Consider the following 26,323-nt stretch of genomic DNA (forward strand, 5'->3'; position numbering starts at 1 on the left):
GCACTGGGGGATGGCAGAGAGTGAAGAAGCAGGGCAGGGGCAAGGAAAAACCAGAGGAGGAGGAGGGTGAAACAAAGGAAGGAGGGGTGACAGGAGAGTCAGAGTGGGCAGGGGCCAGGGGAGAGGAGAAAGAAGAGGAGAGGAGGGAAAAGAGAGGAAAAGGCTAGGACTCACCTAGGACATGGGCCAGGAGGGACTGGGCAAGCCAGTTGGGGAAGTCAGCTCAGAACTTGCCATGAAATGTTCTGTTACGGTAGAAGTGGATTTCTGAACCGTACTGTTGGAAACCAGGGAACAGACTCAAAACTAGGAGACCATAATTGGGTTGAGGAAAAATCAATGACCATAGAATGCTCCTTAAAAGCCAAACTATTGGGGTGCCTGGGTGGTTCAGTCAGTTAAGTGCTCGACTCTTGATTTCAGCTCAGGTCGTGATCTCAGGGTCCTGGGGAATGGGCCAGCATCAGGTTCTGTGCTCAACAGGGCATCTGCTTGAGGTACTCTCTCCCCCTCTCCCCCTGCCCCTTCCTCCCCATCATGCACTCTTCCCCCTCAAATAAATAAGTAAATCTTTAAAAACCAAATTATCATAATGCCATTGACCTCTTTTCCACTCTGCAGAGTCACTCCCAAGCTGTGATTTACTTACTGTTGAAATGCATAACCAAATGCAATGCAAACAAAAAAATAGGTGAAAAAGACTAAATGTCTATACTTCTCAGAGAGATACTCTTCAGTGGGATGAATTTGCCTTCCTTGATTCACTTATTCATTTCTTTACCTGCCAGTCACTCATTGGGCACCTATTCTGTGCCATGCCCCATGGTAGATGGTGGGGATTCAGAGATAACTAAGTCACATTTCCTGCCCTGTGGAAGAATGAAAATACAGTGCCAGTTAGGGCACTCCTCCCATCCAGATGTGGAGAACCATATCCCTTCCCCTTGAATCTTATCTGGCCTTTATGACTCACCTGTAACCTATAGAGTGAAGTAAAAGTAACATATAAGGTTAGGTCATAAAAGTTGGTACAGCTTCTGCTTTGCTTTTTGGAACTTAGAGCCTCTAATTCACACTTAGAGCCTTGAACTGCCCTGAAAGAAATCTGATTGCCCTGAGGCTACCATGGTGTGAGGAATTCCAAACAGCTACGTGAAGAGGCCATGGTTCTGATTAATAGACCTGGCTGATGTCCCAGCCAACAGCTGGGATCAACTTACAGATATGAGTGAAGATTCTCCAGGTCATTCCAGCCCCCAGTCACTCAGTTACCTTCAACCACTGGGTTTTCCTCATTTAGATCCTAAACAACATGACGCAGAGGCAAGCCATTCCTGCTGTTGCTCTGTTTGAATTGTTGACTCACAGGATTCATCCATGGACATAATAAGTGTTGATTTATGCCACTAGGTCTTAGGATGATTTGTTATACAGTAGTATTAATTGGAACACTTTCTAGCGATCGTTAAAATCCCAAATAACCATGAAAACAGTTATTAAAATACCACTATGGTCATCGTCCCCAGAGGTGTTATTCATTTGCCCATTCGGGATACTCACTGGGAGTCACAGCAATTTGAAGAGTTACTGTCCTCAGAAAGGTGATAGCCTGACATGGGCAGATCCAACCCAAGGGGCTTAACACTTAATGACCAGAAGGTGTCAAGGGGGCCAAAAATCTGATCCCTCAAGAACCTTTATCAATGCAACAGCCAAAAATGACAACTAAAGCCCTTCCTTAAGCCATGATTCAGGGATATGCAAACTACTTGAAGTCAATTTAATTTCCCACCAGTCTGTCTTTTCTTAGGGCACAGATACCAACCCATGAAAGCAATGCATCGAAGAAGATGTGTGTCTACCATAGACTCATACAATGGTAAATCTAAAGGAGGTTTACAGATCATCTGGTCCAATCCACACATACCTGCCCATTGAGGAAATTATGGAGGTCCAGAAAATTGGGTGCCTTATCCAGAGCCACACAGCCAGCTGGTGGCCATGTGCCAGGACTCAGGGCCCCTACCTCGTTTCTCTACAGCCTCCCTTACCCTGCACATCAGGGAAGGCGTTGTACTCAAGGTGGCATCATGTGGAAATTCCGAGCACATATCATGGGGTCTAAGAAAACTGGGAAGAAGCTCAGTTCTGCTACTCACTAGCTATGTGAAACTGGCCCAGTTGCTTACTTTCATCGAGCCTCTGATTTCTCATCTGTAAAAGGAGGGGTAAGTGCAACACTTTGCCAACCAGGATTCCTTGTGGGAGTTCATTGAGATGATGCGCAGGAAGCACATAACTTCATGCCTGGTCTGGTCTAGTGAGCACCTAGAAAGCCCAGATCACTCTAGAATGAAAACTTTTTTGGATGATACCTTGAAGAAGTGGTCTTTGGGCTGAATGAGGAAGTTTGGTTTATTTTTTTTCTAGTTTGAGGGTGATCAAAGGGGGCTCAGGCCAGCACTGCTGTCAGCCTTCTGGGAGAAGGAAGTGGTGACTGGCTTCAGCTGAGCGCTGGTGAGGTCACCATATTGCCACCTCTGTTCCTGGATGGGGCCAGAGAGCTCACTGGCTTGTTCCTTCAAGACATTCCCCTCCACCTGTGAGTGACATTTCAACTCCTCTAGGCCCAAAGCACCTCGATCTAATTCCTCCCCCACTGCCTTCACCCTCCTTGTCACCCTTCAGACTTGAGGGCTCCCTGTAGAAGTCTGTCAGGGGCTGCAGTGTGACCAGCTTCCTGCCTCCTCCTGCCAGTGGAGTCCCAGGGGAGCAACACAATGCACCCTTGGGGAAATAAAAATCCAGCTACTCTGCTCTGGCTCCTGGTACTTCAGAGCACCCCGGTGACCTCAGATCCTGGAGCAACCTCCAGAGTTCAGCTATCAAGCAAGGGAGAGAGCTGCCGGGGGGCCCCGAACAGAAGGAAGTTGAGAGGACAGCCCAAGCTAACATTCCCATCCAGGCGTGTGGAATGGCTCTTATGCCAGGAATGGTGCCAATTATCAGAGAAAATGGGCTGAATTTCCTTTTGGCTCTCTGAGGGCTATGCAGTCATTCATGAACATTTCTTACAAATGTACAGCGTTCCAGGCATTATCTTTAGCCCACAAGTAGGGTACAAAGATGAGCAAAATGGCAGTGGACCTCCTTTCTACGAGCTCATAGTCTTCAGGGAGAAGCCAGATTCAGAAACAACGACCACCAATCGGAGAAGGACAAACATTATATGGTCTCATTCATTTGGGGAATATAAAAAATAGTGAAAGGGAATAGAGGGGAAAGGAGAAAAAATGAGTGGGAAATATCAGAAAGGGAGACAGAACATGAGAGACTCCTAACTCTGGGAAACGAACTAGGGGTGGTGGAAGGGGAGGTGGGCAGGGGGTGGGGGTGACTGGGTGACAGGCACTGAGGGGGGCACCTGATGGGATGAGCACTGGGTGTTATACTATATGTTGGCAAATTGAACTCCAATAAAAAATAAATAAAATTAAAAATTAAAAGAAACAACGACCACACAGTGTGATCAATATTGAATTTGCCATAGGTGTGACAATAGCAAGGGACATGGAGGATGTGGCTGTTGGTGCTGTCAGAGGTTGAGGGAGGGGTTAGGAAGTCTTCATAGCGGAAGTGGCATCTAACAGGTGCTCAGTGAAGAGCAGGGCTTGGAAGTAGAAAGTGTGACCCCGGGGACCAGTCTAGGGACCAGCATGTGCAGAAAAGGACAGCAGCCTGGAAGAACTTGGAGTGTTTGGGGGAGTACAAACCTCCTGGTGGGAAGGGAACGAGGTGGTGGGAAATGAGGTTAGGAAAAGGGCCAGATTTGAGAGCCCTTGGCTGCATATATGATCTAGAGGTTATACTTCATTCCATCGCAAAGTGGAGCTTCTGAAGGTTTGAGCAGGAGTATGACATGCAGTTTTGTATTTCAGAAGGATAATGCTGCTCCCAGGGCAGAGGGTGAAGCAGATGGGTCTGAATTAAATGCAAGGAGACCGTTCAGCAGGCTCTGGCTTAATCCAGGCAGGAGGGGATGGGACATGTGGCGGAGACCCAGAGGACAAGAGGCTGGTGGAGTTCCATGTGGCAACAGCCTGATCAGATTTAACTTATGCACACTCTCTCTGTATCCTCCAGACCTCGGCTAACAGTAAGTGCTCCACAAACATTTGTTAAAGGATTGAGCAAATGTGGAACATTTTACCTTCCAAGGACTCTCACGATGTGGATCAGAGACTTTGCAAGACCCCAAATTGTCCTTGGATCTGGAGCTCCTGATGTAGAATATGGAGGCTTCAGTCTGCAGCAGGGCAAACCAGGCCTGTTGCTCTGCCCTGGTCATTCTAGCCTGGCTGGTCTGGCTCATTATTTAGTAGGGGCAGTGGAATCAGACCATGAAGTTTCCCTGGTATCTGCAGATTTTCCATGGAGGTCAAAGAGGAGGAAGCAGAAATCAGTCAGGTGATTTTCACCGTGAGGGCAAAATGCTACGGACCAAGTATTTGCCGTCTTCCACTCCTGTCTCTTTTAGTTCCAGGCCCCACTGTGAGCTGTTAGCTCACTTTTGTGTCTGTTAAGTCCGGGGCGGGGTGGGGGGGGTGGGGGGGTGGAGGGGTGGGGGGAGGGGGGAGGATCTTGGCTTGGCTGCCCCCTAGGAGCAGATCCAGAGACAAAGACTCAAATGCAAGTCCTTTATGTGGAAGGTGGTCCCAGGAAACCCTGCTTGGAAAGTGGAGGCCTGAGAAGGGAAGAGAAGGAAGCCACAACTGCATGTGACAATAAGCAAGTTAGCATGTGAGCTCCTGGAGATCAATCCCACTCTCTCAGGGAGGGAACTCTCAAGGGTAGTGTTGGAGACATTCCAGACTTATCCTACCAGGTGGATGAGAAAGCTGGGGCTATTTCTCCACCGACTCCCATCTGTCAGTGTTCGAGGGCTGTTTCCAGAGGCATTAACGCTCCAGCACTTCCATCTCGCCCTGAGCACCTGCTAAGCATGTTCTCCTAGAGACATTCTCCTAAAGATGTTTGCACTAAGCAGCCTTGGGTGTGTAGAGGGAGAAGGACGTGTACGGGATGACAACAGGATCTGTTACAGGCACTTATAAGCACAGGGAGGGCATCCAAGGCCACCCTGGGGAGATTCTTTAGTCCCGAGTTCAGGGACGAAAGTGGGCAGGATAAACACTGAGGTTTAGTGGAAATGCATCACTGTTTTCATATGGGGTACTGAGGTGCACATGTTAGGAGCCCGGACTTAAAAAAAAATTATCTTTGTGTCTCACTGATAGCACAAATCAGATGATCACAAATCAGATGATCACAAATCAGATCATCTTTTCTAGCCTGTGAACGGGTAGACTGGAAAGTAATACTGTTACGTGGCATGGCCCGGCTAGGGGTAGGCTTTAGCATCCCTAGAGTTTCCATCAGCCTTTCTCCAGAGCCACTTTGAATAAACACCAAGACCACAAAGAAGCCAGGTGACTGTTAGCAAATGCAGCCAGACAAGGCACCCAGCCCACCTCAGAGCCCGTCCGTAGAACAGATTGCTCTCCCAAGGCCTAAGAACTTCCAGAGCCGCCGCTCCTCAGAGCCCTTGCACCGGGTGTGGGTGAACCAGTGAGGCTTAGAATCCCCTGTGGCACCTGTTTAAAGGTCAGGTTACTGGGCTGGGCTCCTGAGACACCAATTCAGGGGGTCTGGAGTGGGAGCTGGTTATCTGCATTTTAGACCAGACTCCCAGATGATTCAAAACTAGTGCCGAGAAGCGCCATCTGAGAACCTACTGGGCACAGACAGAGGAAAAGAGGAGGAGGCAGTAAAGAGGCAGAGAATGAGGAGGTATATACACGGGGATGAAAGGAAGAGGAGACGTGTGAAAGCTTCCAGTGGGGTGGGTGGCTAGGAGTGTGAGGCGGCGGGGGCCTCCTGTCTCAAATAGTTGCCTTCAAGTCCCGAATGCTAAGAAGCAGGCTTCCTTCTAATAAACTCTGAAAGCAAACATGAGCGTTTGAAGCTCCATGATCTAAGGGAGTAGATTGAAGTGAGAGAGCTTATCCAGGAGATCTTTGGGCTGGGAGAAATCTCTCCGCAGTGCTAGATCAGGGCCACACAGGTCGTGTGTACCCAGCAGGACTCCCCACACGTTACGACTGAGAGGGAACCGACATCTGAGAAACACCTGGGGAGAAAGAAGACCTGGAAATGCCTGACTGGACTGTGCATTTCATGGTTACAAAAGCATTCATTTTTCAAAAGGTTGGTTTCTTTCTGCTGTATGGTTCTTAGGGGGGCTGAAAACACAGCCTCATCTTAGAGACAGCGGAAACAAAAATGAGCTAAAACCCAAACAAACAAAACTGAAGTGCCTTCAGAAGTGCTTACGCCACTTCTGTCTGGGAGGAAAATTAATGTGGACCCACTGAGAGACCACATGAGTGAGGCTTAGGCAAGTGAAGGGCAGACTTCTGGTAGATTGGTCCGGCGGTTCTCACGCTTGACTGCATCCGAGTGGCCAGGAGGACTTGTTAAAACACACCGTGGGGCCCATGTCGAGTGTCTGATTCACTAGGTCTGGGGTGGGGCCCGAGGATTTGCTGCTGCTGCTGCTGCTGCTGGTCTGGGGGTCATACCTTGAGAACCACTGGGTTAGACCACGGTCTAAGGTTTAGAACAAGGTCTGGAATGTCCAAGGAACCGAGATATGAAACTTTGTCTAAAAACTGGGCAAGGGGAGAAGGTATCAGAAGACCCTAGTTGAAAACATGGTGGAGAGAGCTTCCAAGATTAACACCCCCTTACCTTAGGTGAACATTTTTACCTGCTATCTGCATGCTTCCCTTCTTGGAGGAAGGAGGAACTTGACCCATCTGGTTCTAGAAAATTCTGAGACTAGAAGATGATTGGTCTGTAACCTCAATTACTTGCTACTAACAAGATAGAGCCACAAATGCCCTACTATACATGCCTGGGGCTTCATAACATCTTCTGGTGACTTCTTTTCCCTCTCCAGGCAGTGCTGGCCTTTTATTTTAACCTGATTTTACATGCATGCAATGACTAGGAAAAGATAGAGCTTTGTGACCACCAAAAGCTCATGTTCCCCTCTGGAGCTGTTGCTAAGAAATGGTTACCCGGCCGGGGAATACGTTCTACAGCCCCACCTCCGGATGTGGCCCTGGAACCAGTCCTCATCAGTGAAATATGACTGGAAGTGATCTGCAGCACCTCCAGGCTGGGGTTTTGAAGAAGTGTATGAGCCGCATCTGTGGTCTTTCTCCTTTGGCTGGCTGTCTGCAAAGAACTCTGGGATTCTGGCACAGCGGAGCCACGAGGTAGAAGAAGCCTGAGTTCTGGCAATACTCACTTGCTGACCAGGAACACCTACAAAGGACTGTTATGTGTCAACACACTTAAATTTGGAGAGTTGTTTGTTATAGTAGCCGGTGTTATGTCACTTGAACTAACAGAGGGGCTGCTCACCCTGAGACTTGCCCTTCTGGACTGTTCTACCCTCTTCCTCCTCCCCCACCCGAGTCTCTTCTCTTCCATTGGGATTATTCTTTTCTGGTATGTACTGTGGATTCTTAACCTGAGGTGTCTATACAATTATATGTGGAATACTATCCATCAGTGCGTTTTTCTGGGAAGGGGGTCCATTGATTTTGTGGGCTTCTCATAGGGGTCTAGGAGCCCCCAAACTGTTAGGAAGAACCATTCTAAGAAGCCACCAGAAGGTATTATGAAGCTCCAGGCATAGTGTGTAGTAGGGCATTTGTGACTCTACCTTGTTAGTAGCAAGTAGTTGAGGTTACAGACAAATCATCCTCTAGTCTCAGAATTTTCTAGAATGAGATGGTCAAGTTCCTCCTTCTCTCTAGCTCTATCTTTCTTTCCTCCTACTTCTTTCTTTCTTTCTTTCTTTCTTTCTTTCCTTTCTTTCTCTTTCTTTCTTTCTTTCTTCTTTCTTCTTTCTTTCTTTCTTTCTTTCTTTCTTTCTTTCTTTCCTTTCTTTCTTTCTCTTTCTTTCTTTCTTTCTTTCTTTCTTTCTTTCTTTCTTTCTTTCTTCTTTCTTTCTTCTTTCTTTCTTTCTTCTTTCTTTTTTAGAGGAGGGAGGTGCAGAGAGAGAGAGGGAGAGAGAGAGAACCTTAAGCAGGCTCCACACCCAGCACGGAATGTGACTCAGGGCTCGATTTCACAACTCTGAGAACAGGACCTGAGCTGAAGTCAAGAGTTAGATGCTTAACTGACTGAGCCACCCAGGCGCCCCCACCCTTCCTCTTCCTTCTAAACAAAAGTGCTATTTCCAGGAGCAACTTCCTGTTTATAATGGATGCTTTCATCTGTCCATCTGAACCAGAATTTGGTTGGTTAATTGAAAAAAACAATTAGAACCAGGAATCATTTTTAAAAAATGGTATGTGCAAACTATAAACATTTTATTTAACTTAAAACATGTAAATAAACATTCATTCACTAAACTTTTGATGTACAGCCAAGTCATTTTCTTTGAATAAAAATTAGCTGATGGGAGTTGCAGGCTTTCCTTCTTGCACGAGCCGTATCTAAAATGCACTGTCTCTGATTTCCAGTTTTGGAAGTGGAGCAAGAATTTAAGACACTTGTGAGGTGAGCTTAGTGCATAATCCTCCCAGTTTTTTTTTTTTTTCCTCCCAGTTTTTAAATGATTTTTCACTCTCTTATAATTGTTTGGCAGACACATAATTCAACAGCATTTTTAGCTACCTGCTACTATTGTATCTTCCGAAATTGCAATTTTGTTCTCATAAAAACAACTCCTTTTTGCATTCATATTTCATAATTCACATGTATAAATTACTTAATTATAATAACAAGTACAATGGGAACAATTGTCCTAAACAGGTTTGGGAGCAAACACAATCAACTCTTAGTAAGTGTAAACAGTGGGAAGAGAAGTGTGCGTGGTATCAGAGTGTGGCTCTGAGCATTCAGTGGGCCATGGACCTCAGTTGGCGTGTTTTGCAGAGGGAGTAGGGAGCTTTGGCTTATTTGGTGTGGAGCCAGCCTCCAGTGATCCTTGCCTTTGGTATCCACACCTTTATGTAGTCTCCTCTCATAGTGAATTCATGGCTGGTCTGTGTGACCAAGAGAACACGGCACAAGTTTCTGTTGCATGGCTTCTGAGGGTAGGTCTAAAGTGTGTTGGGACTTCTGTCTTGGTGTCTTAGATCACTCGCTTTGGGAGAAGTGGTCATCATGCCACAGACATTCAAGCAGCCAGATGGTGAGAAACCCACATGGAATGAATCTGAGTTCTCCCACCAACACTCAGCACCAACCTGCTGCCTCGGAAGCAACAGACTGGCCAGTCCCAGTCAGGCCCTGCTGTTAGCTGTCACCTCGGCCAACAGGACTGTACTCTCAGGAGAGACCCCAAGCCAGAACCACCTGACCAAGCTGCTCTTGAATTTCTGACCAATGGAAGTTTTGGAAGACAATGAGTGTTTATTGTTTTAAGCCACCAAGCGTTAAGATGATTTGTTACACAGTAATAGACAATGAATATATTTGGCAAAATGGTTTCGTGTCTGCCATTTAGAGAAGCTTCTGCAGTAATGGGGTGTCCAATGTACAGGAAGCTGCCCTAGCTGCATTGGCCTTTTGGAGTGGTGGCCACAGACTGTGTGTTAGATGGTTGAACAGGGGTAAAATAAGGTTGGGATCATGAAGGAGAATGGACCACGTGAAACTAAATCTAGAAATCTTGGCCTTAGCACCAAGCTACCAGGGTTCAGCTTGATTTCGGGTGTGGTCAGATAACCAAAGCTTTATTCCAAGCGTAGCACATAGAACAGCAGCATTGGCATCACCCTGGAGCTTGCTGGAAGTTTAGCATGCCGTGCCCCACGTCATGGGGGCATACTGAATCTTAATCTGCATTTTAATGAGATCCCCAGGGGATTTATATGCACTTTAAAGTCTGGGGAGCACCTAAGCAAAGGTCTATTTGTGCAGTGACTTGGGAATTGAAGGGAACACATTCTGAAGGCAGAGCTTCTAGAAAGGGTTTTCTTTTTCTGGAGTTAAAATCCCTAACCAACAGGAACACTACGGAACCACTTCCTGAGTTTAGGAGAGGTTGGATTTCATGTCCTTCAAGATGAACTTGAGTTTTCAGCATTCTGTTGATCTGTTCTGTGATCCTCGGTTCCGGTTTCATTGTGTCTCAGATGGTTACTGGACCTGTCCTGGGAGCCCAGGCCCTGGGTTTCACGGTCTTCTTTCTTCCTACCCCTTGCGTCGCTTTTGTTGGATTTAATAAGGCAAATTCATCAAAACCCCAGTGATGTTTTCCTGCTACTTGAGGGTGTAGATTTGGCTCCAGGGAGAAAAAACACCACCACATTTCTCTGATTGTGGTATACCTAGCACACATGGCTTCCTGAGAGGGGGAGAAGGCCGGCTGCTTGCTCCTGCTCTTTACCTCCTGAGACTCTTCACAAGCCACTGTGAGCTGGAAGCAAGATTTTTTAAGGAGGCTGGAAGAGTCATTAATTATGTTATCACAAAAAAAAAATATTTGGTGCTTTTTTTTTTTTTTTAACATTACAGCTGCCATTGCTGCTGGTAATACCCTTTTATTTGTCCAGGGGGGTTTGCTCCCATTAGATTAGATTAAGTGTCTCATTTGAGGCACAATAACAGATCTGGCCCAGGCTTTAGCTGCTGGCTGTGGTTGACTGATACCCAAGCTTTTGACTCCCTGCTGCGTATCTAAGCGGTACAAGCTGCAGTCAATGCATTTAATCTACATAAAAAGAACACAAATTGCACGTTAGCCTTTTGAGTCCAGTAATCAGGTCCCCCCCCACATACACACCTCTCCCCCCCACACCGCCACCCCCGCTCTACTGGACAATTTGAGGCACCCTTGTGTTGCACACATTTTTTTCTGAGTCAGGTAAAAAGAAAAGTCTTTTGCATTTTAATTGCACTTGATCTGCACATTGAATGACCTCTGTAATTTATATATTGTTCATAGTTAGTGCTTTCCACAGTCCTGCTGCGCGGCTGATAACATGATTCACAGGCGCACACCTTGGGCTCCGTGGGTAGGGGCTCGGGTTTTCTGTGCTTTCCGAGTTTGCAGAATTCTCTCGCACTTTCAGATTCAAGCCGCTGCGCTTGATGTCAGGGACTATCTGCTTATGCAGATGTAGCGAAAAGGCCACTCAGTGAGCCCCAGCCTGCTCCTTTGTTTACATTTAAAGATTGCCCTTTCCTTTCCAGCCGCCTCCGCTGTTTGCAGACCCGCCGGCTGTGTGACGAGCTTCCTCCACACCCTCCCTGGATCCTGCAATGAATAAACTCTAGCTGTGGAAAGAACAGCAAACACAGGTAGGTATCACCCTGTGGCAGGCCAACTACAGGGGCAGTGAGAGCCGAGACAATCAGTAAATACGAAGGGCATAATGATCAGGATGGGGAGATGGCTTTTTTTTTTTTTTTTTTGCATTAGATGATTAGCTCTTTAGTACTAGAGCTATGCCATTTTTGTGAGTTGAAAAATACTCTAAGCATTTAAGACAAGTGGGAAACCAAAGTTCAGTTTTTAGGAACCGTTTAGGCGTTTAATCGTTTTGATTTGCTTCATATTCACACTGAGGCTGTATTCCTCATATCCTCCGGTAGGATTGAGTTGGATTATTTTGGCCCATCTCAGATTTGGCTTAAGTGGTTTTGCCCCCCAAACCTTTTGGCGGTAAGAGATTAGACCTTGCCACTCAAAGCGTGGTCCATGGTGCATCAGCATGCATCAGCATGATCGTCACCTGAGAGGTTGTTAGAAGCCACAATCTCAGAATCTGCATTATAACGAGATCCCCAGGTGGCTTGAAAATTGCAGTCTTAGAAGCACTGAATTGGGTCTCAACCCTGGCTGCACATTCAAATCATCTAAAAACCTTAAAAAAAAAAAAAACAACAACAACAAACCACTAATGCCTGGACCCGAAGCCCAGAGATTCTGATCTAATTGCTCTAGCATAGAACCAGGCATTGAGAATTTTTACCACCTGCTCACATGATCTAACATGCAGCCAAGGGCAAGAATCACAGGACTACACAGAGTCTTAGAGCAGGATTCAAAACAAACAGTTCTAAGCCTAAATCAGTGTCCCATGGACATTTCTAAAATCCTTTCACCCAAGTTCCCTGGAAACCAACAGGATTTTCAGCACAACTTAACCTGACAAGTATTGCTTTAGTGCCTCTTATGGGGCCATCTCATCATGCCCCACAGGTCCACTGAGACAAACCAAGAAGCCAAAATCACCTTGTGGACAAGAGCGAGTTCCCTGTAGAGTTCCCTTCACCATAATGCTGAGAAGTCACCCTGTGTGTCTGCTGATGGCCCCATGGGACTCAGAAACACCCCGTTGTAGAAGTTGTAGGACACACTGATCAGGGTTCCTAAGAACTAGTTGCAGAGAATCCCAGTTTCATGGGCATGCATGATTTCATATTTTGACATCTCGCCTGGCATATGTTTAGCAAACTTTCTGATTTTTTTTAATTAAAGAGAGGCAAGTAGCCCTTCAGAAAAGATTTTGGAATGGAAGCCAGAAGAACGAGGTTTGAGTTCTTATTTTACCACTAGGCAGTTTGTTATAATTTCTGAAATTTACTTTAAAATTCCCCATCAATTTGGGGTACCTGCATGGCTCAGAGGGTTAAGCATCTGACTCTTCATTTTGGCTCAGGTCATTATCTAAGGGTTGTGGGATTGAGCCCCCCATGTCAGGCTCCATCCTTAATGGAGAATCTGCTTGGGATTCTCTTCCTCTTCCCTCTCCCTCTGCCTCTCCCCTTGCTCACACACACGTGTGTGCTCTCTCTCTCTAAAAATAAATAAATAAATCTTTTAAAAATTTCTCACCAATTATAGAGTGATATTACATGCTGCAAATTTAGGTTAAGCAATAAGCCAGATGCAGATCGATCATGTACACCCCAGGGCTGGTGTGTGGGCACTCCAAGCACAGCACCCACCCTCCACAGGCTGCTGCTATACCCATTTCTGCTATCTGGATTATCTAGCTTTTGCTAATGAGCATAACAAATGTCAGAACAAGGTTTTATTATTGGAATAAATAAATGACTTGTTAATTAGCAAGATGAAGGTTGAAATGAGCTCTCATTGATGAAATTGCATGAATTCAAGGTAAGTGGATCTGTCCAAATATTTTAGCAATATTTCGTATTCTTGCATGAGCGAGGTTTAAGAACCCAGTGATATCCGCAGCTGGTACTCTTAGGGATAGTACCCAAGAATTGAACCCTATGTGGGCCTTTGTCCAACCATTGGTTTAGGAGGATTTCTGATTGCCTGATGCTGGCTATAATGAATTACTGTCATGCTTTGTGGTTGTTATATACATTTTTGAGTGAACCTTTTTTTTTGCAAGGTGATAAAATATGGGCTGAGGCTTGCTTTCCCCATAACCTCGTCCTGAGGCTGCAGTGGAGTAGTTAACCTTCATTCATTCCAGCCTTTGCAGCGGCAACCATTAGCTTTCAAAAATATTCTCGTAGCTGAGTATGAACAAAGGGGCATGAGTCAGCCACAACCCAGATAGTTTTGTGACTTGCAGTTTTTTTTTAAAGATTTTATTGGGCAGCCCCGGTGGCTTGGCAGTTTAGCGCCTGCTTTCAGCCCAGGGTGTGATCCTGGAGTCCCGGGATCGAGTTCCACATCAGGTTCCCTGCATGGACCCTGCTTCTCCCTCTGCCTGTGTCTCTGCCTCTCTCTCTCTCTCTCTCTTTCTCATGAATAAATATTTATTTATTTATTCATGAGAATAATGAAAATAAATATTTATTTATTCATGAGAGAGAGAGAAAGAGAGGCAGAGACACAACACAGGCAGAGGGAGAAGCAGGCTCCCTGCAGGGAGCCCGATGTGGGACTCGATCCCAGGACTCCGGGATCATGCCTGGGGCCAAAAGCAGACACTAAACCGCTGAGCCACCCAGGGATCTGTGACTTACAGTTTCAAATCTAGTTGCTATACTTCTCTAAATCTCAGGCAGTTTGTTAAAAGAAACCAAGAGGATCATCAATGTTAAAGATATTTTTCTGGCTAAAGATTCTAAATCTTAAAAAATTCTAACATATGAAGAAAAGTCAAACAGACCAAAATACAGTAGATCTTGCTTTTGAGCCCCTTGTACCCCCCTGCTGGGCCCCCTCAATCCCAACGCATATTGTGTGACTCTTTTCAATAATCTAAACCCTTGGGAAACTTAGCCCATGCTTGCCATTCTGTCTGTATGGTCCCAATTAAGTCTGTGGACTGTAATATGGAATCCTGACAAGGCTCTGAATGTTGCTAAGTTAATAGAATATTCTGGCAAAAAGCAGAGTGGAGGAGATGATACTTTACAATTGTCTCACTTAGCATGCTCCTTTTATTCTGAGAAACACTGGCAATGGGGTTGGTTTCAATTTAACATTTTCCTTTAAGGGAACCTAGCAGTGGTACTCCTCTCCCAGTGTGGTTTAGATGAAGCATCAAGTCCGATGACCTCGAGGCAAGTCTGCTCAGTGCTTTGTGGGGTCAGTGAAGCTATTGCAAGAAGCAGACCCCAAACTGTGAGGCTCAGTCACTTGCTTGTTCCAGCAAAGGAGGAAGAGCATGTTTAATCGACCCATTGATAGATAGTTGTTCTTATTTTATTCTCCTAAACAGCCTTGGTATCTTTCTATTGTGGCTTCCCGAGGATTCCTGGCCTGAGCCTTTTATAGTCCCTAACGAAGCTATTGTACTATTTTCAGTCAAGATCTGTGGCATGAAACAAAGAAGGCACTTGACAGAGCTGTTTCCAGTGCAGTTATTGACAATAATCCCAACCTATTGGGGCCAAAAAGAACCAAGATCAAGACAAAGATCAAACTGTTGTTGCAATCTTGCGCAATAGCGGCTCCAATGAAAGAATGCTGGGCAGCAAACCAGCAGAGACAATTCATCTCAAAGACTTTTCCTTAGAAAAATTCTTCAAGACATCTGGCCCCCAGCTCTGAAGTTTTCCTGTTTTGTGTTATCTAAATGTTTGTTGGGTTTCAGCTTTGCTACGTGTTTTCGGTTTTCTAAAAGAATTTACCTTTATCTTAAAAAACAGCATGAAATGAATGATCCCTTAAGGGCTTGAAGCAGGTTATAATTGCATATTATTGTACCTGACTATATTTTAAATAATGGGAACACAAAAAATATGAGTATCAGAAGTCTTGGTTAAAATGTCCATGAAAGATGAAACAGGAGGGGTTGACAGGTATTTCTTTAAGGCGATATGGGTGGTTCAAGTCTACTAATTGGCTACTAAAGAAGTTCATTTGTTCACCATTAGGTCAAACTAAAAAAAACAGCCCATTTAAAAAATATTTTTTATTTATTTATGCATGAGAGACACACAGAGAGAGAGAGAGAGAGAGAGGCAGAGACACAAGCAGAGGGAGAAGCAGGCTCCCTGCAGGGAGCCCAATGTGGGACTTGAACTGGGAACTCCAGGATCACACCCTGAGCCAAAGGCAGACACTTATCCGTTGAGCCAGCCAGGCATCCCACTTAGCCCATTTCTTTGAAGGGAGGTGAATATTAAACTCCAGTGGTCCTGATGTTTTCCCAGAATCAAGCGCCATGCTCCTTGAACTCAGGCAAGATATTTTTCTTAGATAAACATTTCATAAATATCTACTATATGCCAGTTGCTGTGGTGGGAGATTAGGAGTATATCCTCAAAAATCCCAAAGTTGTAAGTAGGTATGGATACATGTTTGAGAACCACCAGCTATCACCTGATTTTGAAATCCATGAGCAAGCTTTGAGCTATGGAAGTGCTAATGACAGCCATCCAAGGCCAAGAGGCCAGTAGAAATGAGATGCAGATGTGGTACCCTAGAGGTTGGAAGTAGGGCTTGAGAGGCCTAGGGGATTTGACTTTTTAATTCACTCCATTCTCACCTCCTTACCTTTGTTCTTCTATCTCTGAAGACATCAGTCTCTAGGCAGGAGTGAGTGATTAAGCCAGTCACTGCAGTGAGCATCTCAGCCATGGCTCTCCTTCAGAATCGAACTTAAAACAAAACAAAACAAAACAAAACAAAACAAAACATTTGCCCAGTTTCAGAATCAGAATTACTAAGATGGAGCTAGGGACTCCATATTCTTATAGCATTCCCGTCACAATTTTAATGCTCATCTTAGGTTAAGACTTCCTGGACATAGAGCCCATGTATTCAGAACACTTCGTACTAACGGGCCAGGAGACTATGAAAGAGAGAGAGAGCCAGGTCCCTGCCTACAAATGATTTATTGCAACCAGAGAACTGTAGGGAGAGAACATGAAAATAATAAAGTGAAGGAACAACCCAGAAAGAAGGCCATCGAACTCTGTTACATTTACTGTTTCAGAGGTTGTAAGTAGTATTGAAGCTTTTGCACAAGTAGGCTCACCTCTAATATTTGGCTTTTTTTAAAAAGATTTTATTTATTCATGAGAGACACAGAGAGAAAGGCAGAAACATAGGCAGACAGAGAAGCAGGCTCCTTGCGGGGAGCCCGATGCAGGACTCGATCCCAGGACCCCAGGATCAGGACCTGAGCCAAAGGCAGATGCTCAACCACTGAGCCACCCAGGTGCCCCTCACCCCTCATATTTGTAAGACCTGTAACCATAGTACAAATGGAAACATGTGTGTGAGTGTATCTCCAAATACTTAAAAGTTATAAATAAGCTCAGAAACTGTTAATCAAAATATGTCTATCCCTCTATCTTGACAAATACATTTTTGTAAGACCTGAAAGACCAGGTTTGAATTTAAAATTACTGGATTCCCTGGAGTTCCACACTGGACCATAATGACATGGGGAGAGTAAGCTTGGGTTACTAGCCTTTGGCCCAGCTACCCTTCCTTTCCCCCTTATTCCATCTCCCACTATAAGGAGCCCCATGGGTGCATGGACCAGTAGGCTGGAATCTCTCTCTAAATTCTATTCACATCTCTCTGAAAACAGCTACTCCTTTGGCCTTCCCTCTAGTATATCGTATTCATACTGAGTACATCATCTGCCCTTTGAAAGAGGGACCCAGGGAAGAAGCCCATGCAATCTCTAGAAGCTAGCTTGGGTCATTTGGTCAGGGAATTCCAAGGTTCCTTTTATCTAAACCATGGTCTAGAAGGTTTTGGCCTTGCTGGCTCCTCACCCTGTAGGAAGGGGCCCAGCCAGAGTGGGGTTCTCTAATGGTCAAGGCCAAGGATAGGGCCCCTCTTAATGGGATCAAAGAATACCACTGTGTCCACACAAGATGACAGATGAGTCCTACAAACTATAGGCTATGGGAACACGAAAACCTACCTCACTGACCAAAACTTAGTTATGTAGCCACAACCAGCTAAAACTTGCACCCAGATAAAAATGGAGATTCTATTCCTGAGGAAAAAGAGGAATCTGGTGACAACTAGCAGTGTCTGGCAATGGGCTTTTGATTTCAAACAATAGAAACTGACTTTGGAAGATTTAAGCAAAAAGGGAATTTACTGGATGACTATTGGGTGATTCAGATATTTGATAGGCTGAGTCGAGGGTCAAGCTCTGAAAGGGAGCAAATGATCTATCCAGAACACCATCAACAACCCAACCCTCAGAGCTGCCATCACTACCAGACTCTAAATGATGCCACTGATGCTATGTATACTTTCTCAAATGTCCCTACAGCTTGACATCATTCTTTCTAGAACTGTGCTGTTAAATACGGTAGCTAGTGCATGTGGTTAGTGGTACTGTATTGTACAGTGCAGATATAGAACATTTCCATCATTGCAGAAAATTTCTTTGGACAGTGCTAGTCTAGACTCAAAGTCCTGGACCAAGGCATCCAATTTGCCAAGGGCTAGCCATAAACTATTATGTGCCTACCTCTTGGCCATCAGGAGGACGCCCCACACCACAGTGCAACAAAACTTGCTCACAATAGGGAGGAGGTGTGGATGCCTGGCAGCTAAAAAAGCAGGAAATGTCCTCTGCACACTTACTGGCAGTGTGATCTTGGGCTAACTACTTTTCTAGCCTCAATTTTTTTTGCATCTGTACAATAGAAATAATGATAACTGCCTCTTAGGATTGTTATGGAGATAAAAAGATAAGATATGAAAATTACCAGGACCATCTGCATTAATGGAGTCTCAGATATAATAATAACCAAATGCAGTGCATGGTCTATGATTGGACTCTGCTTTGAACAACCAGCTGCAAAAGACATTTGGGAGACAATTGGGGGAAATTTTAATATAGAATAAGGGTTAGATAATATTAGAAAATTATTGTTAATTTTGTTAGGTGCAATGATGGCATTGTGATGATATAGGACCCTATATCCTGGCTAAGAGTTTTTAAGGATAAAATATTATTGTGTCTAGAATTCTAAATATAAAAAATAGATGACAGAACTATGACAAAATGCGCATTGTTAAATCTAGACAATAGGTAAATGGACATTATTCTTATTCTGTCTTATTTCTGACATTTTAAAAAATAATTTATTAAGAAAGAAAAGTACCATGTCCATAACAGGAATTCAATAAATGTGAGTTTCTTTTCTTCTCTCATAATCTTAGGGACCTTATAGTCATCTCAAAATGGCTAGAATGCTTCCCATACTTTTCCCAGCCAACCTGCCCCACTTTTCCCAAGGCTACCTGCTTCCAGGCTTCCTGCCCTTTCTGTGATGGCACACTCTCTGTATCTGTGGGGTCCTTTGAATACAAAGAGTAGTTTGCCCAATAATGGGAGGAGCCTCAGAAAGAGAATGCTTGTCCATATCACTGATACAAGATGCAAAGCCATGGGACGCCTGAATGGCTCAGCGTTAAACTCTGCTTTCAGCTCAGGGCATGATCCTGGGGTTCAGGGATCGGGTCCCACATGCCTCTGCCTGGGTCTCTGCCTCTCTCTCTCTGTCTGTCATGAATAAATGAATAAAATCTTAAAAAAAAAAAAAACAGATGCAAAGCCTTTCCCCTTGCACCAGAGCAGGAGTTCAAAGAAAGATCGGTGTGCTGGTGATCATTTTCATATATGTCAGATCAGCCCCCCTTCCTGATGCCTAATTTAGAAATAAGTGATGTTGGGAAAGAGGAGGATGTGGCAGCCAGTTTTTCACTTTAGTTGATCCACTTATTCAGTGAATGTAGAGGACAAAGGTATGGAGGTTTGGAGGGTTTGAGTCATCTCACAAAGATTGATAGTGGGAGACAGGCAGACGGACCTAGAATAGATCACCCAATTTTCTCTCTCTCTTTTTTAAAGATTTTATTTATTTATTCATGAGAGACACACACACAGAGAGGCAGAGACACAGGCAGAGGGAGAAGCGGGCTCCATGCAGGGAGCCTGACGTGGGACTCGATCCCTGAACCCCAGGATCATGCCCTGAGCCAAAGGCAGATGCTCAACCGCTGAGCCACCCAGGCATCCCCTCAAATTTCTCTTTGAGTGGTCATGAGAAATGACTTACCAAAAACAGGGATTGTGAAGCCTGTGGCAAATAAACAGCAAGCTACAAAGGCTAAATAATGTCTTTGTGTAGTGTTGAAGTAACAACAGTTTCCATGTGTATGTGAGATCAAGGCAAGTAGCCAAGATCATCAGTGCCTACTTCTAAAGGCAAACTAACTTATGGTACAGGACCTATCTTTAGGTACCATGTGCCAAAATATCAGCTTTGTATACAAGAAGCAAGCATTTTGCTTGAGGCCTATAGCTATTTTCAACATTAGAGATGATAAAATAGTGACTAAATAAGAAAGCTAGTTTTTTTTTAAAAAAAGATTTTATTTATTTATTCATGAGAGACACAGAGAGAGAGAGAGAGGCAGAGAAACAGGCAGAGGGAGAAGCAGGCTCCATGCAGGGAGCCCTATGTGGGACTCAATCTTGGGTCTCCAGGATTACGCCCTAGGCCGAAGGCAGGCGCTAAACTGCTGAGCCACCCAGGGATCCCCGAAAGCTTTATATTTGGTGTAGTAAGTAAAACAATGAGTAAGGACATTTTTTTCCAACCAGATTTCTACCTTAAACATTATGTTTCGAAGTTTAACAATTGGTGTGTGTGTGTGTGTGTGTGTGTGTGTGTGTGTTGGGGGTAGAATGAGTACTCTGAGTGACTTTCCCACTGCATAGCGGCTATGTCCTGGATAAAAAATATGAAATGCCTTTCAAGGCATTTCTGGTTAAGTGGTTGGAGAGATTTCCAAAGGCTTCCACAACAGCAGTTTCTAAAATAAAAAAATAATCCAGGCCCAGACCAGAGCAGGAAGGCTTAAATTATAAGCAATAGGTAAGTGGGGAAATGCCCTGAGGGTAGATACCAATAGCAACACATAATAATACTGAGAAATGGGCCAGCTTTGAGGTAGGAATGCTGGTCGAGGACCCATTTATTAAGCCAAGATCTTTATAGTGGCTGAAGTGGTCTTAGATCAGAGATGTCTCTGACTTTCTGCTGAAGTAACTCCTTTACAGAAAAAAGCTCTTCTAATTTAGACCTACAGGGTTCTCACAGATTAAAATCACAGTCAGCTTGCAATACAGTAAGACAAGCCACCCTGAGCCAGAGGCAGCATAAATAACATACAATAGATTCAGATCTTGGTTTGATGTGCAGATGGTTAAGCATCTCCCTTCAGCTCAGGTCATGCTTTTGGGGTCCTGGGATCGAGCCCCACATCGGGTTTCTGGCTCAGCAGGGAGTCTGCTTCTCCCTCTGCATCTCCCCCTGCTCATGCTTTCTCTCTTTCTCTCTGTCTCGAATAAATAAAACCTTATAAAAAATAGATTCAGATCTCCAAAATGATTGGAAATATAGGAATTTTCAGTTACAGAAAATACAGAACAACTATGTTTGAAATGTTTGATGATATAAAAGATGTGGTCATACAAATGAGCAGGTAACAATAGGCTGGCAGAAATAACTAGAAAGATTTTTTAAATAGAACTTCAATAAATAAAAATACAATTATTGAAACAAAAAACCCAAATGGACTGTTTAAACAGTAGATTAAATCCAGCTGAAGAGAGGATTAGAAATTACCCAAAATGCAGCACAAAGAGGGAAGGAGATAGAAACTATGAACGAGAGAGATCAAGTGATTGGGGGCTAGAATGAGAAGGTCAAACATAAATCTGATTGGAGTTTCAGAATAAGAGGAGAAAGAGAGAGAGATTTAAAGACATAGTGGCATGACTCTTAGACGACTGATGGAAAGCATAATGCATATCCAGGAATCAAAACATATACCAAGAAGGATATTTTCAAAAGAGGAAATTCATGTCTAAACAGATCATAATTCAATTGCAGAACACTAACTGCCAAGAGATCTTAAAAGGGACCAGAGAGAAAAGATGGATCATCCTTAAAGGAATGACAATTAGACTAACAGTTGCCTTCAACAGCAATGGAAATCAGAAGACTATGGAATAATATTTTTCAATTATCAAGAGAAAATAACTTAGAGCTTAGAATTGTGTACTCAGAAAATCATCTTTCAGGAAGGAGGGTAAAATTAATGTTTATAAATACACAAAAATGGAGGGATTTACTACCAAAAGATCCTCACTAAAAGAACATCTTCTAAAAGATGAGCCTCAGGAAGAAGGAAAATGATGTCAGAAGGATGATCTGAGATGTGAAAAGGAATAGCGAACAATAAAAACAACATATACGGGGGTAGCTGTCTGGCTCAGTCGGAGGAACATGTGACTCTTGATCTTGGGGTTGTGAGTTCCAGCTCCACGTTGAGTATAGTGATTACTAAAAAAAATAAACTTTAAAAAACCATATGTAACCATATATACATATGAGCAAATACGTAAAAATGCAAAATCATACACATATGATCAAATAATATTTTTTTGGGAAAAGGAATACTAATGTTGAATTATAGAATTAAGAAAAATGACAAAAATAAAATATTGGCCAAGAATCACATGCAAGTCGGGAGAGGAAATCAGAGTTAAAATCTCCTAAGATCCTTGAGGCACCTGGGTCGTTTCAGTTGGTTAAGTATCTGACTCTTGGTTTCAGCTCAGGTCATGATCTCAGGGTTTTGAGATCAAGCCCCACATTGAGCCCCATGTCACTCCTGTGCTTAGCACGGAGTCTGCTTATCCCTCTCCCTCTGCTCTTCCCTGCACTTGCACTGTTCCTCTCTCTCAAATAAATAAATAAGATCTTTAAAAAAATCTCTTAAGATCCTTAAGAGTATTGTTAGAGAACAAGTGTTAGGAAAACATTTTCTATAAAGGAGCAGCTAGCAAATATTCTAGTTTTTGCAGGCCATGCAGTCCCTGTCATGAATATGAAACTCTACCATCATAGGGTGAAAGTAGCCATAGTTGGTACATAAGTGAAAGAAGCCCATGGTCCAGCAAAACTATTTACAAAGACAGGTGGTGGGCAGATTTGATTGATTGGACCATAGTTTGCCAATCCTCTTTCTAGAGGAAAGTTAAAATATTATTAAATTTTTTACTTTGTAAGGTGAGTATACATGATAAAAATTTCAAGGGTGATCATAAGTGAGTAAAAACAGAGTCGATGGGGTTCTCTGGGTGGCTCAGCAGTTTGGCACCTGCCTTCACCCCAGGATGTGATCCTGGGGTCTCGGGATCAAGTCCCATATCAGGCTTCCTGCGTGGAGCCTGCTTCTCCTCTGTCTGTGTCTCTGCCTCTCTCTCTCTCTCTCTCTCTCCCTCTCTCTCTCTGTCTCTCATGAATAAATAAATAAAATCTTTAAAAAATAATTGAGTCGATGAAGTCCAAATAAGTAAAAAGGAACAATGAAATAAGGAAAGAAATACACTCAAAACCAGACAATAAACCACAAACAATTCAAATAGCAAGAAATGGGAAAGAAAAAGAATCACAGAAAAAGCAAGTAAAAAATAAGGTAGCAAACCAAGTCCAAATATAATAATTGCTATTACTCACTGAATATGCAAGTGAATTAACTAGCTAATTTATTTATTTATTTTTTAAAGATTTTATTTATTTATTCATGAGAGACACAGAGAGAGAGAAAGGCAGAGGCACAGGCAGAGGGAGAAGCAGCCTCCATGCAGGGAGCCCGACACGGGACTCCTGGGTTTCCTGGATCAGGACCTGGGCTGAAGGTGGTGCTAAACTGCTAAGCCACCTGGGCTGCCCTTAACTAGCCAATTTAAAAAGCAGAAATTATCAGATGGGATTTTTAAAAAATGTAGCTATATGTCCATTACAAAAGTCACATTTAAGGCATAAGAATGCAGAAAGGCAGAAAGTAACAGAATAAAAAAAAAAAAAGACACACCAGGCAATTATTAACCCAAAGAAAGCTACATTGGGGAATACAGACTTTAAGATAAAAAGCATTATCAGGGTTAGAAGGGCTCACTAGATCACTGTAAAGGATTCAATTCCTCAGGAAGATAAAACAATTCTAAACTTGTATGCACCTAATAAAATAGACTAAAATGCATAAATATTGGCAGGGGAACAGTCCTTTGGGAGATGCTGGGAGTAGGTGATGACTTTAGGAGCTTAATGAGATTGAGCACTTAAGCAACCAGAGTCATAAAATCATGTGCTTCCATCCTTAAAAGTAGAGCCACACCCCAAAATAGGGTAGTGTTAAGACCACCTAACACCATGAAAAGGAGTGTGTGCGTGTGTGTGTTTTAAACTTAATTAATTAGAGGAATTCCCAAAGGGATGAGTGTGCGTATGGGGGGAGTGCTAGAGGATTCCTATTTACATAATAGCCCAGAGGCTGGCTGGAATCCATTATTAGATTCCCTGCACATGTGCCCTGGAAAAACTGAGCAGAGGGGAGAGACCATATGGCCAGCAGAAGAAGAAAGCTAGTGTGATCGGTTCACGAAGGTAATGCTTGCCCTACACACAAAGGAGATCCATCCTAGCTTCATTTATTTCAGAGAACAGTGACTGACCAGCTTAGGTAGACATCAGGAACACTGGGAGGAATCCTGTAGGGAGAAAACCACTCAAAACATAATTCTAAGGTCATTAATCATCATTCTCTTCATCTCCATCAATCAGTTCGGGCTGCAGTGGGGTGTACATAATACTGAGAATACCTGCTCTTTCCCTTCAAATATCAGCCATTCCCTTTATAGAATAAAGGCAAGAAATCAGTGAAAAGACAAAAAAATGCCCATCTCTTCATATCCTGACTAATCTCTGAAAAAGCTGAGTTCAGGACTGATGAAGGCTCAGAGCTCTGAGCATGGCAAGGGCTGAGTCTGCTATGAAATAGGGGGTCTGGGGAGGCTAAGGGAAATTCACTAAACATGGGCTGTCCTGAATTATCAAGGAGGGGATAGAGATGTGGGGCGGAGTGGGTGTGGAAAGTAGGGTGCTTTAGGCTTTTGGTTGCTATAGGAGTGGTGAGGTGTCCTGGTTCTCTTCCTTTGGCCCTCCACCCCCTGGCCCAGATCTATGCCCCACCTCGCTCTGCCTTGCTGTGCACCTGGGAAGCTGGGCCTTGTGGATGGCATCATCTGGGCTCACTTGCTGGCCAGCTTCCACAGACACTGAGCAATGGGAGACCCTGGCAGTAAGGTGGAGTAGGAAGAGAAAGCAGTGAAGGTCTTTCTTCCCTGCTCCCTCTCTGCTTCGGCAGTGCATCCCTTCAGGACTCTTGAAGCTCCAAAGACCCTTTGGCTATAAACAACTCTACCTTAATGATAATGGCTAGCATTGATTGAGTGCTTACTATGTTCCGGTGCTTGCTATAACCCAGCACATTATATAGGTGAGCTTGCTGAAGTCTCCTGACAACCCCATGAGGTAGGTACGCTATTTACAGATGGATAACTGTGACACAGAAAGGTTAACTAACTTGCTCAGAGTCCATCAGTTACTAGGTGCAGAGCTGGGGTTTCAACCCAGGCTGTTTGGCTCAAGAGTCTGTATTCTGAAGTTCTAATAGAAGCCATAATATATGTAATTTTTCTTCTAGCCCTATTAGAAAAATGAGAAATGAAACAAGTAAAATTAATTTTAGTAATATATTTTTATAAACCCAGTATATCCAAAACATCATTTCAACGTGTACTCAAATATTTCAGAAATGAAGATATTTTGCATTCTTTACTTTGGTATGAAGTCTTTTAAAATCGGTGTGTACTTTATACTTCTAACACATCTCATTTCAGACACTGAATGTCCATTGGAAATACTTGATCTGTATTTATTTTTTTCTATTTCTTTTTTGTTAAGGATTTAATTATTTTTTTAAAGATTTTATTTTTTATTTAATCAGAGAGAGAGAGAGAGAGAGAGAGAGAGAGAGAGAGAGAAAGAGGCAGAGTCACAGGCAGAGGGAGAAGCAGGCTCCATGCAGGGAGCTTGATGTGGGACTCGATCCCAGGTCTCCAGGATCACACCCTGGGCTGAAGGCAAACTGCTGCGCCACCGGGGCTGCCCAAGGATTTAATTAATTTATGAGAGAGAGAGAGAGAGAGAGAGAGAGAGAGAAAGCGGAAGCAGGGAGGAGGAGTGGAGGGAGAGAGAGAAGCAGACTTCTTACTGAGTAGGGGGCCCGACATGGGGCTTAATCCCAGGACCCTGGGAACCATGACCCAAGCTGAAGGCAGATGCTTAACCGACTGAGCCACCCAGGAGCCCCATTTGATCTGTATTTAGACTTCATAAAACTTACAGTTGAAAATGTAAGTTAACATACTGAAGTCATTCCAACATATCTAAAAGTTTTCCGATAACTGAATTGAATAGCGATCTTTAATTTTTTTAATTCTTAATGAGCTTTTTATATTAGAGTAATTTTACCTTTACAGAAAAGTTGCAAAGGTGGTACAGAGGTTACCATACAACAAATACATATATCCCTATTGTTAGTATCTTTGGTTACTGTGGGACATTTGTCACAACTCAGAAGACAACATAGATACAGTGCTATTAACTAACTCCAGTTTTTCTTTGCACTTCACCAGTTTTTCCATGAATGTCCTTATTCTGTTCCAGGATCCAATCCAGGACACTTCATTATATTTATTCGTGGATCCTTAGTCTCTTCTGGTCTGCGATAGCTTCTTACACTTTCCTTATTTCTTGTGACTTTGACAGTTTTGAGGAGTACTGGTTGGGTATTTTGAAGAATGTTCCCCGATTGGGGTGTGGCTGATATTTTCCTCATGGTGAGACTGGGGTGATAGTTTGGGGGGAGGAACACCACAGAAGTGAAGGTGAAGTA

General features: G+C 43.7%; 1 protein-coding gene across 10 annotated transcripts in view; it reads left to right on the plus strand.

Moving 5' to 3' along the window:
- Positions 1–26,323, plus strand: part of RAI2 (retinoic acid induced 2) — a 388,350-nt gene that overhangs the window by 208,480 nt on the left and 153,547 nt on the right. For all 10 annotated transcript variants that reach the window (XM_077889284.1, XM_077889277.1, XM_077889287.1 and 7 more), the window contains one exon: positions 11,281–11,388. The gene's annotated coding sequence lies outside the window, so the exon portion shown is untranslated. The remainder of the gene's footprint in view (positions 1–11,280; positions 11,389–26,323) is intronic.

This window comes from Canis aureus, chromosome X (assembly GCF_053574225.1).
Source record: "Canis aureus isolate CA01 chromosome X, VMU_Caureus_v.1.0, whole genome shotgun sequence".
In the NCBI taxonomy this organism is placed as follows: domain Eukaryota; kingdom Metazoa; phylum Chordata; class Mammalia; order Carnivora; family Canidae; genus Canis; species Canis aureus.